General features: G+C 36.6%; 1 long non-coding RNA gene across 1 annotated transcript; it reads left to right on the forward strand.

The window, feature by feature from the left end:
• The first annotated feature begins 1,206 nt into the window (after positions 1-1,206).
• Positions 1,207-2,987, forward strand: LOC147909004 (uncharacterized). The gene is made up of 2 exons (XR_015545747.1): positions 1,207-2,479; positions 2,831-2,987. It is a non-coding gene; the product is annotated as an uncharacterized LOC147909004 (long non-coding RNA).
• The last annotated feature ends 15,492 nt before the right edge of the window (positions 2,988-18,479 follow it).

Here is an 18,479-nt window from a genome sequence, read left to right on the forward strand (position 1 = left end):
TCAATTTTTGAAGCATTCTCCAAACGTTACAAATAAACTTTTTTTTGTAACTTTACTGTAATCAAGAAGTTAAAATATAATCAAAAAATACTATTTTTTTATTTATAAATTTTGGGCAAAAATTAGCCATTTTTGAACATTCTCCTTTCTATTATTAATCAAACTTTAATTATTTTTATTTATATCAATTAACTACTACTTTGATTAAGAGACAAAGTTATGTTTCATTGACATTAAACGGCCAGACAAATTATATTTATGCAAAACAATTTAAGAATATTTTATCAATAAAACATTTGGATAAATCATTAAATCATATTTACAGTTAATCCAACTATTAGTGAAATATCTATTATATCATAAAAATTTTTTTTTTATGTATTCTGAAAACAGAGATATATTAAGTCCAAAAATTATGAAATTTTCATTTATGATAAAAATATTAGAAATTTGTGCGATTGTAAATTTTAATTATATTATTAAAAAAGCTTGCTATTAATATTGGATGCTTATTATTAATAATTATAAAAATTAAAATTTATGTAGACAAGATGAACATCAAACTCTTTGCTTTTTACTTAAAAAATATTTTGTTGATTTATTTCTTTATAAAGTCTTTTGCTAGAATATATCTAGTTATGTACGTCTTTAAAAATTTTTATAAAAGTACAATTTGTAATGTTATTTATCTTGGCTTCATATATCGTGATACAGTAGAGCTATATTATAATTTACTAAATAAACAATATTTTTAGTATAAAAAAATGATAACGAATGTATTATACAGTAAATGTAAATATTTATAAGAAATATACAATGAATATACAATCGTAAAACTGCTAAAAAACACCTCGTTATTAACACTTGTCGCAATTCACGAAAAGTCAAATATCTTAAAATGAAAAAATCACAGAGAAGCTTTTGTCCACCCATTTTATAATAAAGCGTAAAGATAGATCTTTACATCTGCATTTGTTTTTTTTCTGACAGAATTGATACTTCGCGCACATTTTTGTCTTACTTTCAGAGTTGCAGTTTGATCAATCATCATCAGATAAAATTAAATATAAAAGTATTTGGAAGGCTTAACTTCTGAGCTTAAAAAAATGTAATGATTTCTTGCAAAAATATCGAACTTTCTTATTATGTAAAATTTCATTGTATAGAAACTTACTTTTTCTAAAATGCTTTTTAATTTTAAAGTCAAGTCATTGTTATGGAAAAAAAATTGTAAAATGTTTGTTATAATGCGCTTGACTCAGAATAGAAAATTTTTCAAAATTTTTTTAAAAGCTTTCTCCGCGCGCAATTTCAAAAGTTTTCACAGAAAAAGAAGTTTTACATAAAACATGTTACGTCCAGGCGGTTATTTTTAATGAGAGACCGCTGTCAGTTACATAAGATATTCCTTATATTGGTGTCGCAGAGTTAAAACTTACCTTCCGTTTAAAATTAAGGGGGGAAACCACAGTAAAAGTTTGAAAAAATCGAAAAAATTTTTTTTCGCTCATAAGGTGCTTTAGGGTCTTAAGAATAACATACCAAAAGATGGAGTGCCGCAAAAATTTCGGAATACCCAAATTTTCCATTCTGCGGCAACGCCTCTCAGGTATGCTCCGAGCGCCTTTTGTGATTCCGACGCGCGCTGTAATTTATGAGTACGGGAGCAGGTATAATGGCAGTCGATGGAGAAGGAACTTCCCTCCGAAAAGTCTATAGTACTTAAGAATGCCTATAGGTATCACCATATGTAATATACATTCAAAGAACACGTGTGTAACGTTAGTAAACCGAATGTCAATTGTTGAAAATTGACATTCGAGAGGCAAACTGATCGACGAACTGTCAATATATTTCGGGTTAGCTATTCGTAGAAATTGCGAATCAGTCGAAAAAATGAAGACAGCTATATGGACCACATTACTTCACAAAATATCTACGGATAATCATCCCCAATACGACGATTGCCCGACTGGAGAAAATTCATGGTGCTCGTGGCAAAGGGCGAAATCTTCTAACACTTTGGCTACCTATACGCACAAATCACTAATGTCTGATATAGTTTATGAAGCAATTAAGCCGAACAATTCACTACGGATGATCTTCTCACTCGCTGCATCGGGGGTTTTACTCAAAACAGCAATGAGAGCTTCAACTCGACAGTGTGGGCGATGGCTCCGAAAACTACGAATTCCGGCAAAATAATCATCGACATTGCTACGAACATCGCTTCGTGTGTTTTTAATGACGGATTAATATCAATTTTACATATAATCCAGGTCATGGGCATGAAAATTGGCCCAAAAAGTCACGAACTATGCATGGACTTGGATGAGAAACGCATACAGAAAGCGGAACGATCTTTGAGTGAGGGCGCAAAACAGGCCCGCATCGATCTGAAAACAATTCGAAAGGCTAAACAAGAGCAGGAGATAGATGAAGAAGGCCAATTGTATGGCGCAGGCATCGCAGATTAGAGGTATATAAAAATATTATATGATTTTACAGTACTTAAAACTTTAAACGCGTTTTTCTCGAAACCACTTTTTTTAAACTGTGCGGACACATAACTCGAATAAATCTTTACAGTAATAAGAATAAATCTTGACAGTATATTCAGAATACCTTTCTCTATGGAAGTGCGTAGGATTTTTTTTTATATTACATGGTTTTTTTTATCAACAATTTTATGGCGTTTTTTTTTGTTAAATTTGCAAGTTTTCCTTAAAACGTGCACCATTTTGCGAAAAATTAATATATCGAAAAAATCCTACGTACTTCCATAGCTATTGATATATAGAACCTAAAAAACTGTCATTTTTTGTTCCAGGTCAAAAATTAAGGACTCTAGATGTCCGCCCATGGTCCCTCCTTCAAAAATAGGCGCCATCGCACAAGTGCGGCACAGCCGCCATTTTGTACCAAAAATGTATGAAAAAATTCTTATTTGTATTTCATTCATAATATTATAATGCTTATTTTACAAATTTTTGATTGATCATTTCATTGAGCCAAAAAAAATTCCCGAAAATATATTTACTTTTTCGTGCTCTACTGTGGTTTCCCCCCTTAAAATTTCGGAACATAGGAGTCACAAATTACAAGGAACGCGTCAATTTAAATGCCTTAGATTTGAATTAAATCGATAAATAAACATATTTCATGGATACCCTGTCAATAGTATAATAATGCTGTGGGAATTCTAACTCGGGAATTCCAAGGGAAATGCGAGACGCGGGGGATTCTTCGGAGGTGGGGGTATGATGTCATGCGGAGTGGCAGTAAGACATCACGGATTTTGGGGACTGCACGTACAAGACAACAAAAAACATTACAAAAAAAAGAATATTGCTATGAACCAAAAACAATATGAAAAACAAATAGTTGTAAAATGAAAAGTGTTACAAAGGCTATTCGCTGGTATATGCTCCAACCGTTTTTCGGCCAAGATATGGAATGTAATTTTTAATGTAATTTTTTTAGAAACAACATTTATTAATTATTTTAAATAAATACGACCAAGTTTCATAATTAATTGAGTGCCAACATCTGGCTGCTATCGAAATCGATGAATATTAAAACGCAATGTCTCCCTCCCTTAATAAAAGAGTCTCGATCGTTTATCCTTTTTTTTTTAAAGGAGATATGACAATCGAGTGATAAACGACTGCGCTATCCGACTACTGAGCGATGACGACAAGTGGTTGAGTTTTAACAACTATAATAGAAAGGAACAAGTTCCATTTGTCGTTTACGCTGATCTAGAATGCTCCTCGAGAAAACTGATAGCGATCAGGAAGCATCTACGCGCACGTATCAACATCATCAAGTATTTATTTAATATAGGATACTATGTGCGCTATTCGTACGATTCGCTATCAAAATATCGATTTCGTCGCAATCCGGATTGCGTTTCATGGTTCGACGAAAAATTGAGAAGTTTAGCACATTACGTAAAAAAAAATTTTAGCAGCTAATCCCCATGAAAACTTTATGAAGCGCAGAGGGAGACATTGCGTAGCGTGACGCATTGTTACGTGTGCGAAAAGCCTTTCGCGCTAGACGATAATTGAGTAAGCGATCATTGCCATTTAACCAGTCGTTACAGGGATCCCGCGCATTCAAAATGCAATTTAAATTATAAAAACTCATATTTTACTCCTATAATTTTCCACAATTTTTCAGGCTATGACTCACATTTTATTATCAAAGAAATAGCTACAGTATATGAAGGTAGTATAGATTTATTACCAATAACAAAAGAAAAATATATATCATTTACAAAAAATGTTAAAGATACCGCTGGAAGATCAGATTCGCGAAATAACATAAAATTACGGTTCATTGATTCTTATAAATTTTTAAGTACCAGTCTCGATAAAGTATCCTTCCTCAATAAAACTGAACTTCGAATGAATTACAACAATGAATTTCAAAATTTGTCCGAAAAAGACTTCGAGTTCCTGACACGAAAAGGGATTTTTCCATACGAATACATTGATTGTGCAAGCTGCAGGATATGCATTTATCACGCGCGAATCATTCTACAGTTCCTTGATACTATATCCGAAAACGATTACGCACGCCGTGAAAGTATGGCAAGTTTTCTGTTCAAACCTTGAGTGAATACAACAATCTATATTTAAAAATGGACGTGTTTCTGTTAGCCGACATATTTGAAAATTTTCGCGATAAATGTATTGGAAGTTACTTGTTTCGATCCTGCGTATTATTATACTTTATCAGGTTTTACGTGGAACGCTATGCTGAAATATACACGCATAAATTTCGAATTACTCCATATTGATATCGATATGGTGATGTTTATTGAGCGCGGTATACGCGACAGTCTTAGTCAATGTTCCAGCAGGTACGCGCGAGACAATAATAAATATATGCAGTCGTATGACCTGTCGCAACCTTCTACGTACTTCGATGTAAATAATCTATATGAATAGGTGATGTGTCAACCATTGCTATTTCCCAAATTTCGATGGGTCGAAAACGTCTTGGACTTTGACGTTAACGCGATTGCTCAAGATTCGTTCGCAGGTTATGTTCTTGAAGTCGACTTAGAATATCTGGACCATTTGCACGACGAGCACGTTGACCTGCCATTCTGTCCAATGCGTGATAAACCACCTGGCAAGCAGCAGGATAAACTTTTAACGACTGTGTATGACAAAAAACGTTACGCACATTATACATTATCGCAACTTGCAGCAGTGTATACGTCACGGTCTTCATGTTACAAAGATTCATCGCGTATTGCAATTTGCACAATCACTATGATTTCGCGATTACATAGAATTTGTGTATACTTGATATATCGAAGGTCTGTTTGTATGAATTTCACCACGAGTATATGTTACCACTGTATCGCAAAAAATATGAAATTATGTACACAGACACTGATAGCCTCATCGCATCGAGTGTGATAACGTTTATGAACAAATGAAGCGCGATATCACTAGATTAGACACGAGTGATTATTCTATCGATATTGTGTATAGTATACCACTTGCGAAAAAAGTGCCAGGCTTAATGAAAGATAAAAATAATGGCGCAATAATGACTGAATTCGTTGGACTCAGAGCGAAAATGTATGCGTTGAGAGTAGATGGTAAAAAGGACACTAAAAGGGTATCAAAGTAACATCATAGCGCGAACTATAACATTCGATGATTACACCCGATGTTTAAATGAAATTGAAATGACGCGTCAATAGTCATGTATAAGATCAAAATTACATTAAGTATATACGATATACGAAAATCGCTCTGTCCGTACGACGACAAATGATACGTCATACGAATTCAACCAAAACATTACCATGGGGACATTATCGAATACCTTTATAAAAAAAGTTGTGTATTATTGAAATGTATTATATTATTGAAATGTATAACCCTAAATAATTATTGTATATAGTATTACATTTATAGTAAAAAATAAAGATTTTTTTATATATTAAATTGAAAAAGATGGATATAAATAATAAACATTTTATACATCTTATGAATTTCATATATTTTTTATATATATTTTTATGTTTAAAATAAATACATTTTTAATGAAAATACAGTTTGTATGAATTAAACTATATTATCCTTGTGTATCCAAGAATTGTGCGATGCATCGAAGCCTAACCATTTTATGTAAACCTCGTCTCCTCTCCTGCGCAATATTTTCTCCACGAGACGTCCGGATAAGCTGCGAAATGTAACTCATATTTACAGAACGCTCCAGAGATAGATTTTCCGCGGTCCGCAGTAGATAGGTTATGGGATCAGTATGTAATTTTAAACACCTCAGTGGTTTAATTTGATGTCCTTCTCGAAGACGGTTTTATATTTGCTCACATGTACCGAATCAGCTATTTTGAATTTCGTCAGATCTTTACGTTGCTGTATATTGTGTCCAAGTGTTTTTGAACGATCGCGGGAGCAACGTCGACGGGTCGTTGTTCGACATATCAATCGTTCGCTTGCGCGTGTTATAATCTGATATAAGCTGCGATAGCGCATTAATCCACTCATAATTTTCGTTAAGTGTAAATATCTTCCACATATCGTTTTTTAATGTGCGATTGAATCGCTCGACGACTGATGCCTTCATTAATAAGTTGAATAATGATTGATGTTGTGTTTTTTCAAGAGCCGTTGCACGTCAACGTTGTAAAATTCTTTTCCCATATCAATCTATAGATTTTTTGGACATCTCTTTCGAATTATCTCAACGATTCAGCTTCAGCCATCTCGCTTCCACCTTTACTCTTGAGCGGTATGGCCCACGTGTTTGCTCAATATATCGATGACGGTGAATATGTAGTGATGATCTCTATTGAAACGTGAGTATGGATGCATCTCGACGATGTCAGCCTGCCACAGATAATTATATCCTCGGACTATGACGCGCTTTCGCGAAAAATTTCTTTTCGCTGGTACGTATAATTCCTCCGAGAGACGAGCCGACGTCTCTCGGAGCTAATTTTTTTCTCTCTTTTCATTGAATTTCTTTTTCTGATTCGGCGCGTAATACGCACGATACAAGAAACAAAAAAAATTTTTTTCTTAATGACAACTCGACTGACCCATTTCATGCATACGCAATTTAATTTATAATGAGATCGGTTTCCTGAAGTTCCTCGATGATCGACAGCATCTCGTTATCTTGAGCGTTGTTGCCCACTCGGTGTGAAACGTCGAGTAATCGTAGACGATCCACTAGCTCGTTAGGATCGTCCCAACGTAATCATACACGTAATCAATCGCGCTATCGTTCAGCGCCATTGCGTGAGATAATCCCTTTCCATATTTCTTCTGTTTCTTGATCGACATCAACGATGCGATTACATGTTTGTACTTGTATCCCCGTTGTTCAACCCTGCGAATGATGCTTGCGTTTGTGCGCGTTCGTCTCTAGTAGCATCCTCTTGTACTTATATATATCATCTTCCGTGTAAAGGAGATCGTCAGGAATTCTCTTGAAAATCAACTCGTAAAGATCACATATACCAGCGTATCGTACGTCATCGATAATTATGTTGTCCGTCTCATCCACATCGAAAAGTTTATTGCCAAACATCCATCCTTGTGTAAGTAAACACCATATACGTCATCTATATCGCCCTCTTTTCCTCGCGCTCTCCGCAGGATAGCCTCGACGTACTTTTAACCCAGCGGGCCCAAGCCGGCTCGCGACGCCTCTCGGCCTTCCGACGTTTGCAACCGATTTTGAACCTTCGTCGCTAGAGAGTCGTTCATCATTTCGAAAACGTTCTCGGACGACTCTACGTATGATTTTCGTACTCGGTATGGAGGTTATCGGCTGTATACGATCGTGCGATCGATTATCGAATTTATGCAAAGACGTAGAGGGTTCGAATGTTACGCTATTTTTCTTACCCTTTTCTTCGTTCTCTTCCTGCTCCTGCTCCTTCTCCTTCTCTTCCTTCCTCTCGCGCTTAGTGATAGAGACTGCGTCATTGTAGCGCAACTCTCTTTATCGCACACACGACGGGGCTGTGAACGATCTGTCGTAGCGGTTTGATAATAGGCTTAAAATGTCTGTCCAATGCAATGTCCTCCTCGATTCTATCGGTCTTTAGAGCGCGATATTTCTTGCGGATCGCTCGTCTTCTCGATTTCCTTCGCGATTTTTTCACACTTGCACACATTAACCACGTTCGTCTCTAGCGAAGTATCGACAACGATTGCCCACGTTATGGTATCGAAGTCGTTAAATTCTTTTCTCCCGTCACTGTCCTTGTCTATCATTAGAAATAGAATATTTTTGTCACCAACAGTCACAATGCGCAAAATTCATCGTACGACATATCGGTATTCACGTGATCATTGTAAATATGTTTCAAGTTGGTACCATCCTGTTTAAACAGGATTGGCAGATTCGCATTGTCGTATAGCAGATGTTTAGGTATCCTCGCATACGACAGAGATAGAAGCAATCGTGGTGACGCATCAAGAAGTATTCTCTCACCGTATCCCGCTTGTTACATGCCACGTCATCAAAGATAAAAATAGAATTTGGGCGCGCCTCTCTCAGTGGAACAATGTCGCTGTTGTTGGAGAACGTAAAGTCGATTTCGTCAATAGACGTAAACAAACTTTCGAGATACTTTGTTGCAGCGATTTTGAACACACGTTATCGAAACGTACGCCGTTCGGACTCTCGAGCAAGCTTATAAGAACGTTGTTTTACTACAATTCGGGCCGCAAATAATCGTACAGTACTTGGCAGCATTTCGTCGTGCTTGCGCTTCTCCACGCCGCCTCCCATCATTTGCGATTTTGCGTCGCAATTCGTGACGCATACTATTAGCGATTGCCATACGAATTTCATGCTCATACTACGGATTGTGCGCTCTCGACCGCCTATTTAAAGGCATGCGAATCTGTGAGTCGCACAGTAACAAAATGTATTTCGCGCTATCATCCTTTCGACATTCAGGACTTGAGTGCTGAGCAGTTGCAGTATGTACAGAAGATCGTACTCTTACGCATGTACGATGATTATGTCCACCGTTTGTAGGACACAGAAGCATACGAAACACGTGAAAGCGGATCCGGAGGAACCTATCGTTGCTGCGATGAACACTACAATCAGTCGCAGCAGTGGACGCATTGACGGTCCGGCACTGAAGATAAAGGAATGTAATGAATATCGGCGTCGCGCGGCGGTCTGCTAAATCGAGTGATAAACGCGCTTCCTTTTGAGTTACATATCCCAGGCTACCAGTTTTGCGATCCAGGCACTCGGATTACGAAGCAATTAGGAAAAGGTGACACTAGCATAAATCCGCTGGATGCGGCGTGCCGAGAACACAACATTGTGTATTTTCGGAGCAACGATAGACACGCGGCGGAGAAGGCGCTCGCCGATAAAGCGCTAGGTCGCGTCACAGCGAAAGATTCGACTCTGAGCGAGAGAGCCGCCATTGCTACTGTCTGAGCAGCGATGAAAGCCAAGACCAAGATCGGCATGGGAATGAAGAAGATCGAAGAATCGAAGAAGAAGACGACAAGGAAAAAGATAACGAAAAAGCGAACACTACCAATGGCGAAGCGGCGCGTTCCTGCCAATGTTGGGCGCGCTTGGGTCTTTGGTTGGCGAAGCGGCCAGCGTGGCGAAAGCTGTAAACGATAGCAAAACCGCGCGAAGTCAGCTCGAGGAGCTGCAATGTCACGATCGCGCTATGCGAAGGGCCGCGGACTGTATCTCGCTCCGCACAAATACGGAAGCGGACTGTATCTCAACCTCTATAAACGCGGACAGGGTGTAGCAGCGAAGAAAAAAAACGCCAAAGAGATGATAAAAATGCCCTCGGGTGCAACTAGCAACGTGCAATTGGATGTGTTCGCGAGACGTATGTGCGTACCGTACTTTAGAGGTATTTTCATGCGTAACGCTTTACCGACGAGCGATGCGCGTCGAAATGAAAGCGATATCGTCAATCTGGATGCGACAGGGCCAGATACTCATTCTGTAACGCGAAGAAGAACAACCGCGTGTACTTTGACAGTTTCATTTTAATTCTTCGGTAGTTGTTCGATTGCCTAAGGAACTGGTGTGATATTTCGGAAACTCTGTTACGACGATAGAGTACATCCTATCAGACGTACAATCAGAACTTCTGTGGACAGATGTGTTTGCGGTTTCTATGAACGATCGATGCGCACGAAATTATAAAACCTGACGAGGTGCCACGAAATCTCAGTATACATCAAACGCTTTTTCCGTAATGTCCTTGACACTTACGTTGAGTGGGAGGAGCAGTGTCCTCCCGGCAAACTACTTTCCTGCCATAGAGTTGTGTGACGATGACTACGAGGGATAGCTCTGATGATCTTTGAAACTTATCACACAGAACGTGAACAAATCGAACAATAAATTTTATTTTGGCAAGGACGACGCGAAAATTACAATTCCCAAGGGTTCGTACGAAGTGCGAGACATAAACGAATTTGAAATGTGCGATTTTATGGAAACGCCCACGCCGTGACGCACTTGAAATCGTTGACATAATATGTGATAACAATAGCAACAATGACACCAATGATGGTAAGGATGGAGAATACCCGATAACGCTCCGCGCAAATTACAACATGATGAGATGTGAGATTAGATGCGCCTACAGAATTAACAAGTCCAACAGCGTCGGATCGCTGGTAGGATTCTCGTCAAAGCGTATATTGCGACCACGAAGATGAAACGAATCGGATGTATCAATCAATATAATGAACGTAAACGCTATCCGCATAGAGTGTAATGTAATCGCGGGCGCGTACAGCAATGACAAAGGTGCATACACAATGCACGAATTTTCATCGAGCATGCCGCCGGGATATAAAATATTGGTAAGGCCTGCGCAAATCATTTACTTGCCGATCATCGTACGGATCATTACAGATCGATACGCGTTGTCGATCAAAACACACGATTGCACGATTTTCAAAGAGAAGAGATCACCGTCAGATTATAAATTCGACGACGACAGCGATAGCGCGAGCGTGGAATGCTCGTGTTGAATGGAGCGGAGTGCACGTAGAGAGATAACGCATTCTTTACTAGGCCGATAACGTCACCGCTCGACAACATTCACTCATCCAGCTGCATCTGAAAGATGAAGCTCAGCCGTCGAACGTTAAATTTTTTTAATCTTTGGGGTTCACGGTACGCAACTTTCGAGATGACTGATATTCTAAACATCCGAACTTCGACGATCGCATCGTAAAGTTTGAGACTCACACGTACAATCAGTTTGCCAATACAACGTTTGAGTACAACGATAAGATAAGAATACCTATACATCAACAGGATTTATACACGCTGCTATGCTGAAAGCTTTCTATATGTTGAAAGAAAACTGAGGAACAGAGAGAGGTCAGCGGTATTGGCAAATAATTGCGTTGTGCTTATATTTGATGAAATTCGATACGAACTCAACAGTGTGGAGATTGATCGCAACAGAAACGTTGGAGTTACCAATACCATCAAGAACTACTTGTCGCTGACATATGAAATCAAACCTTTGATTGTGCTGAACGCTGGATAGAACGCTAGACCCGACACAAAGGAAGGACATTTTATTTATTGCGTACCGCTCAACATGCTGTTGGACTTTTGCGAGAATTACAAATGCGTGGTCGTCAACGCTCGTCATGAGATGATATTGATAAGATCGCGCAACAATAACAATTGTCTGATTGGAGATCTAGCGACAAATCCGATACTTGAATTATTCAAAGTGCAATGGCGAATGCACTTTGTTATTGAGCGAGATAAAGAGATGTCGATGCTACGAACATTGGAAAGCGGTATCTGAAATCGTTATCTGAGAATGAGTTTTCGCTCGTGGGATTTGTACGAATATCCTCTATTACAAATACGACATTCATGGGCCGTCAAACGGTTACTCAGCTCGAGAAACCGTGATACGTTCTTTGCTCTGCAGACCGGTCGAAAGAACAACATATTTCAAGCTGACGAAATCGACTGCGAAACGCTACTCAATGTGCTCTCATTTCTTGAGAAAGGATTTTTTGCTGTCATTGACTGCTCGCGATAAAACGAATCCATTATGAGCGCCACCATGGATATATGCATAGACTTTGACAACAAAGAGAATGTGCTTGCAAATACTACAGCCTATTGTTTCATCATACACGATCGCGTAGTTCAGTATAATCCGTTAACCAACGTTATGCGCAAAATCACTTAACTGCATTCTCCAACACTATAAAATACGATTCATCGAAATTGATAACATCGAAATATGTAATAGGAGTTTCCATTTAAGATTTCAAGGTTGACCTTCACGGTGTCCTTCAAGGTCACATGAAAGTCATTTCAGTGTAACCACAAATATATTAATCATTTTTTCCCGTATGAGCTCTAATATTATATACAGAGTATACGATATTACAGATTCACAGCAAGGATGACTGTCAAATATAACCTGCACTGTCGTGGCCTGTGTAGTATTATGTGTAGAAATTGTCGCCATAAATCCGCAATGTTACGCACTCTGTGTATCATATCGGAGTTTTTGTTTGGGAGGTAATAACTTATGTACATCACCTCGGTGCGTGCTTTTCAAAGATATCACTTGCCAAGATAGGTGACTAGCAGTTGGTGAGTCTCCCATGTTAGATAATTTTTTAATATTGCGCGTTAAATTTAAACGAATTAGTTCATTGCGTTGAATATTGAATAAGATACCAAAAGTAAATTACTAATATGTAATTACGGATAGAAAAGTATTTAAAAAATTCAAAAACTTGATTGGACATCATTTCAATGAATAATTTTCAACATTTTTCAATAATTTTTCGTTTGCTGGGTAATTTAATTGCGTTTATAGTCCGGAAAAAACAATTCGGCGCGCAATTCGAAAGACTACAATATGATGTATATGCAAGTATTATACATATATGGTATATATAATAATTCAAGATTGAATTATTTAAGCAATAAAGATCCAGCTTCGACTATTGTAGGCCTTTTAATTTCTAGTATTGATTGTGCTCTCACATATGTGATCTAATATAAAGATTTTCAATATTGAGTTAATATAATCGTGCCGAAAATTGTCGCAATGACGTCAGGTGGGGTCAGGTGACTGCTGGGCGCGGTCCGCCGCCGGTCCTCGCCACCACTACCACCAGGCATGGTCCTTATCGCACCCTATACTTACCATGTATACATACCATTAATACTTATCATTTTTCCTCTTATGTGTCGTCATCTTATTTTTCTAGCATGTGGAATATTTTATTTATTTATTATATTATATTATATTTTATTTTTTATTTCATTTTAACGATTCGAAGAGTGCAAACGCACTATGCAATAAGCGCGGTTTGTCGGGCCCGATGTCGCGCGTAATACGATACTGCAGAGATAAGGTAAAAAAAAGGAAGAAATAATTACGGACATTGAAATATTTTTATTTTTATTTAGTTTCATATAATGCATTATATTATATAATACAATGTTATCTCTCTACAGCGTACACTTATCAATTCGCATTCAATATATGAATTTTTATCAAAAAATTTATAACATCTCAAAATATTTATAACATCATATTTATTATTTATACAGTTTTGACGTAAATAAGTCACGAAATATTTAAACTTTTCACTATTCATGTATTGGCATAGTTCACAATATACGTGTTCTACACATTGTTCAAATTCGAGCATGAAGAGCACGATCGATGGTTTCATATATAAACACTTATCACATAATGATAATTTCACATTGTCCACATCGCGTAATTTAACAAATTCAATTTGAAGCTCCTGAATCATTAACGATAATGGAGTAATCGACTGCACCAATCGCTCAATATCGTCCGTTTTTTGATGAATAACGTCCACGTAACATGAGGCAGGACGATGCGGTTACTTCGGATGTCGCCAATGGCTATTTCCACGTAGAAAATAGATCCCAATCTCTAGAAATTTATATGCTGTCGATGTCAATGCGAATATTCTTCTCAAAATTATACGAGAAGACGTGTTATAATGAAGAAGAACAAACAAATAAGCAATATACAGAGAAAAATTTTTTGTAAACAAATGTAATTGAAATACTTACTTGCTCTACTCGTATTGAACGTATGAATCCATAGCGCTGGAGATCACTGCAAAACAAATCTGAGCAACTGATGCAGTATCGACTCGTAAAAATTTCTGATACTATACAGTTGCTATCTTTTCAATTATAATCCTTATGCCCATCATATAGCACCGGTGATGACATTAATATAATCTAACACCGCAAATTGCATCAAATTTGCAAGTTTCAACGTGACTTTGTTAGCACAATATAAGAAATTTATTTCAAGAATATTTAACATGTTTCGCAATAACAATGTTTAATGTAATATAATATGATACAAATGCGACATTGCCAAATAATATATAATGTGATATAATTCAGATGCGATGTCGCCAAATAAGGCAACATTTGTTAGTTGCTTTGTTAGCTAATTTAAGATTTTTTCAAAAATGACAATCATTAATGTATATATATATATATATATATATATATATATATTATATAATTCAAGATTTATATTTTAATCAACTAATATGGGACTTGTTGGGTCAATATTTCATGTAACCTTATAAACTCAACTGCTTAAATGAAATCTGTCTTTATCAATGTTTTTATTCTGTGTTAACGATTAAACATGTTTTACATTTAATTATTATTATAAAGAGTTAAGATTTTAATTTTTCTGATTTTGTTAATTAAAGCATTTAAAAAGAATATTACAAATTATTATATAATATTTAAGATGAAAGTAATAAAAATATGAAATGATGATTTGATTAACATACACATGTTTTCATGTTTTTAATAATATGTAATCTCATTAAACAATTTTCATGATTCAACTTATCCTTCGAAAATGCACTACATGCCACTTGCATCCTTGTAATTAATGTAATCTTTTTCTTATTTACGAGATACATCAAAGATTTATAAGTACTCAATTTTATTAAGCCAGATGAACATACAATGTTTTAAAGCATTTACCATTAATCCATCTATAATTGTGTGAAGATTTATAATAATTTAAAGAAGAAGTGTCACAATACACACTAGCCTCACTCAACCCTACATCGAGACTTCGTAGATGATAACAATACTTCTTTTACCAAATTGCAGTTTACGCTATCACATAATGCTTCACATTAATATATATCAACTTACTTATATATAATACATAAACGTACTTACAATTTTCTTATCAGTTGACGCTCGTCTGCAATGTTAACGTCAATGGAAAAAGATTTTGATATATGATACAACGTTTGTTATTATTTTATGTATGTTATCGGTTATTTTGTCAGATTATCGTCAGATTATTTTGTCTATCAGACAATAGCAATAAATGTATTTGTATCTTGCAACATCTAACAAATCACTAATACATTCCATTATTATACGACTCACTAATAGCTATCTGACTGACCTACTGACTTGGAAATGACTGACAGCGGGGGCTGCGCGATATTTTATAGTAAAGATGTTCGTTGGAACATGATACCATTCCAAGGAAAAGAACAATGCCTCGGTCAAAAGTTTACACCTCAGCCGAAAAGTATATCACATGATCAAATGATATCACTAAAACATTCAGCATTTATCAGTCACAATTAGGTCATCAATTATAATTATTATAGATTATCACAATAAATATCAGCGATAAAATGTACAATGACTCGAGTAAAATCGTATACATCAGCCAAAAAATATTAGATGTACAAATAAGTTTTAAAACGTTTTTTAACGTGTAATTTAAATTTAGAATTTAAATATTTTCGCGCTCTTTTGATATGTAGTGGCGCTTAATGTGTACTATTAAAAAACATAATTGACTTCACAAAATTGGAAACTTAACTTCAAAATTAAATGGTTTTAAAATGGCGAGCGACAAGCAATTTATTCGACACTGCATTCGATACGAATTTCATCAAGGAAAAAGCGCTGCTAAAACATGTGAATCAATTTGTTTTGTTCTTGGAGTCAATGTTGTATCCAAAAGTACGTGTGAGTTTTGGCGATTTAAAGAGGATGATTTTGATGTTAGCGATAGAGAACGTAGTGGTGCTCCTCAGAAGGTTACAAACAATGAATTGCAAGCACTACTCGATCAAAACTCATGTCAAACACAAAACGAACTTGCACAGCAACTTGGAGTAACTCAAGATATTTCAATTCGTTTACGGCAGATGGGAAAGATTCTGAAGGAAGAAAAGTGAGTGCCGCATGCATTAAGTGAAAAAAAACAAAAATGTCTTGAGAAGTGTTTGCATCTGTACAATAAACAGCATAGAAAATATTTTTTGTGGAAAATCGTGACTGGTGATGAAAAGTGGATTTTTTACGATAATCCTAAAAAGAAAAAACATTATGTGGATCCAGGACAACCCACTACATCAACCAAAACGCAATATCCACAGCAGTAAAGTTATGCTATGCATCTGGTGGGACATGAAGGGTGTGCTATATTATGAACTGCTCCATCCGAATGAAACGGTTAACAGTGATCGCTACAGTCAACAATTGATCCGTTTAAATCAAGAAATCGAACGAAATCCATTTACTGGCAAAGGAAAACGTCCTGTGAAATTGCTTCATGACAACGCTAGGCCTCATGTTGGTAAACCTGTAAAGGAAACGTTGCTAGCTCTTGGTTGGGAAGTTCTGCCGCACCCGGCGTATAGCCCCTTCTGATTATCATTTATTCCGGTCAATGCAAAACGTCTTGTCCGGTGTACACTTTCGAGCATTTGAAGAAGTGCGAAAATGGGTGGATAATTTCATCGCATCAAAAGACGAAACCTTCTTCGCTTCTGGAATTCGCAAGCTGCCCGAAAGATGGCTAAAGGTCATAGATAATGATGGAGATTATTTTGATAATTAAGTGTGTTTTCGTTTCTAATAAATAAATATTAAATTTCATTAAAAACGCTTTAAAATTTATTTGTACACCTAATATATGAAAAGACGTCGCGCTAGAAAGAATTCACCTCAGCATTTTTATCACTTGCAGCGCTTCGCGTACCATTGAAGCGCAGTTAAACGTATATATCTATTGAACAATCAGACTAATACTTAACAGATATCAGACTAATATTTAATAGCTATAAACAGCTATCTATTTGACAATTATAAACAGCTTTTAAAGCTATCAGATCGTTATCGATCTATTTTCAACTCCATCTGCTATATATTTACTTAAATGTCTACTGGTCAGGGTAGCGGAAATAAAAAATATATTAATGTGAGATAACATGCAATGTTATGATTTCTGCAACGTTGCACGAACATATCATTGAAATATTGAAACTATTGCAGTTGTGTTGCGTAATGCCTCTGCAAAGTCCCTGCAAGATTGTAGCAATGTCAAAATGTTCCCTTCGGTCCACAAGAAACGTTTTTGAAATATTACGGAAATGTTTCTAAGACTTTTAGATTAGGTTGCAACAATATTCTTTTTAGTTTCATTTGCAATATTGCTGAAATATCAAAATATGTATATATGCAGGAATATTGTAAAATTAAAGAAATACTTTTATTAAATCACAATAGTTTCTTATTTTTATAAAATAGGTTTGTATTTTATATAACATTTCTATTATATGCTTCTATCATACAAGGTGCGTAACCAAAATCGGAACAAATTTCAATTCAAATTTTCCGCTATATTGCTCTCCCAGAGGTTATTGTTGGCGTCCGAGAAAGCCTAATGCTTCTAGTTAACAGTCATATTCTCAAAATGGCCGCGATGTTGAAACCAAGTGCGGAGTACAATCGAAGAGCGATCATCGAAGACTTTCACGCTGGACGTTCAGCAACGGAAGTAATTCGATTCTTTGAATACCCGAGATCAACCATTTACGTTGTGGCAAAATATATGGCTTTAGAAGAGTTCAACGTCAAATTCCAGTATGCCAGCGAGGAAGAGTCACTCGAAAGAATGCACCACGAGGACTCACGCAGTCGTTGAAAGGGCTGATTTTGGATGACCCAGGGCAATCATTGCTCGTTCTGATGGATGTAATGAAGCCGTGGATGGAAACTGTGACGTCCGGAAGGCCATATGTTTTTCAGCAAGACCTTGCATCGGCTCATACGAGTCATTTGATTCAAAATTCATTCTCAGACAACGTCAATATGTTTTGGTTCAAGGAATTCTGGCCTCCCAACAGTTCAAATTTAAATCCCTTGGATTACTACATATGGAGCATAATTGAAAGGGTTACAAACAAGTTTCGACATCCCAATTTGATGTCATTAAGGACCTCTATTGAGGCAGCATTCGTCGGCATGGCAGCATTTATCGGCTATATTACAGCGTGCGAACGCTTTAGACCGATGACGGCCTCTATTCTCGATAAGTGGTCAAAAGTCGCAGTATTCGATTCAGAAAGGTT

This window comes from Acromyrmex echinatior, chromosome 7, assembly GCF_024713525.1.
Source record: "Acromyrmex echinatior isolate Ae372 chromosome 7, ASM2471352v2, whole genome shotgun sequence".
NCBI lineage: Eukaryota > Metazoa > Arthropoda > Insecta > Hymenoptera > Formicidae > Acromyrmex > Acromyrmex echinatior.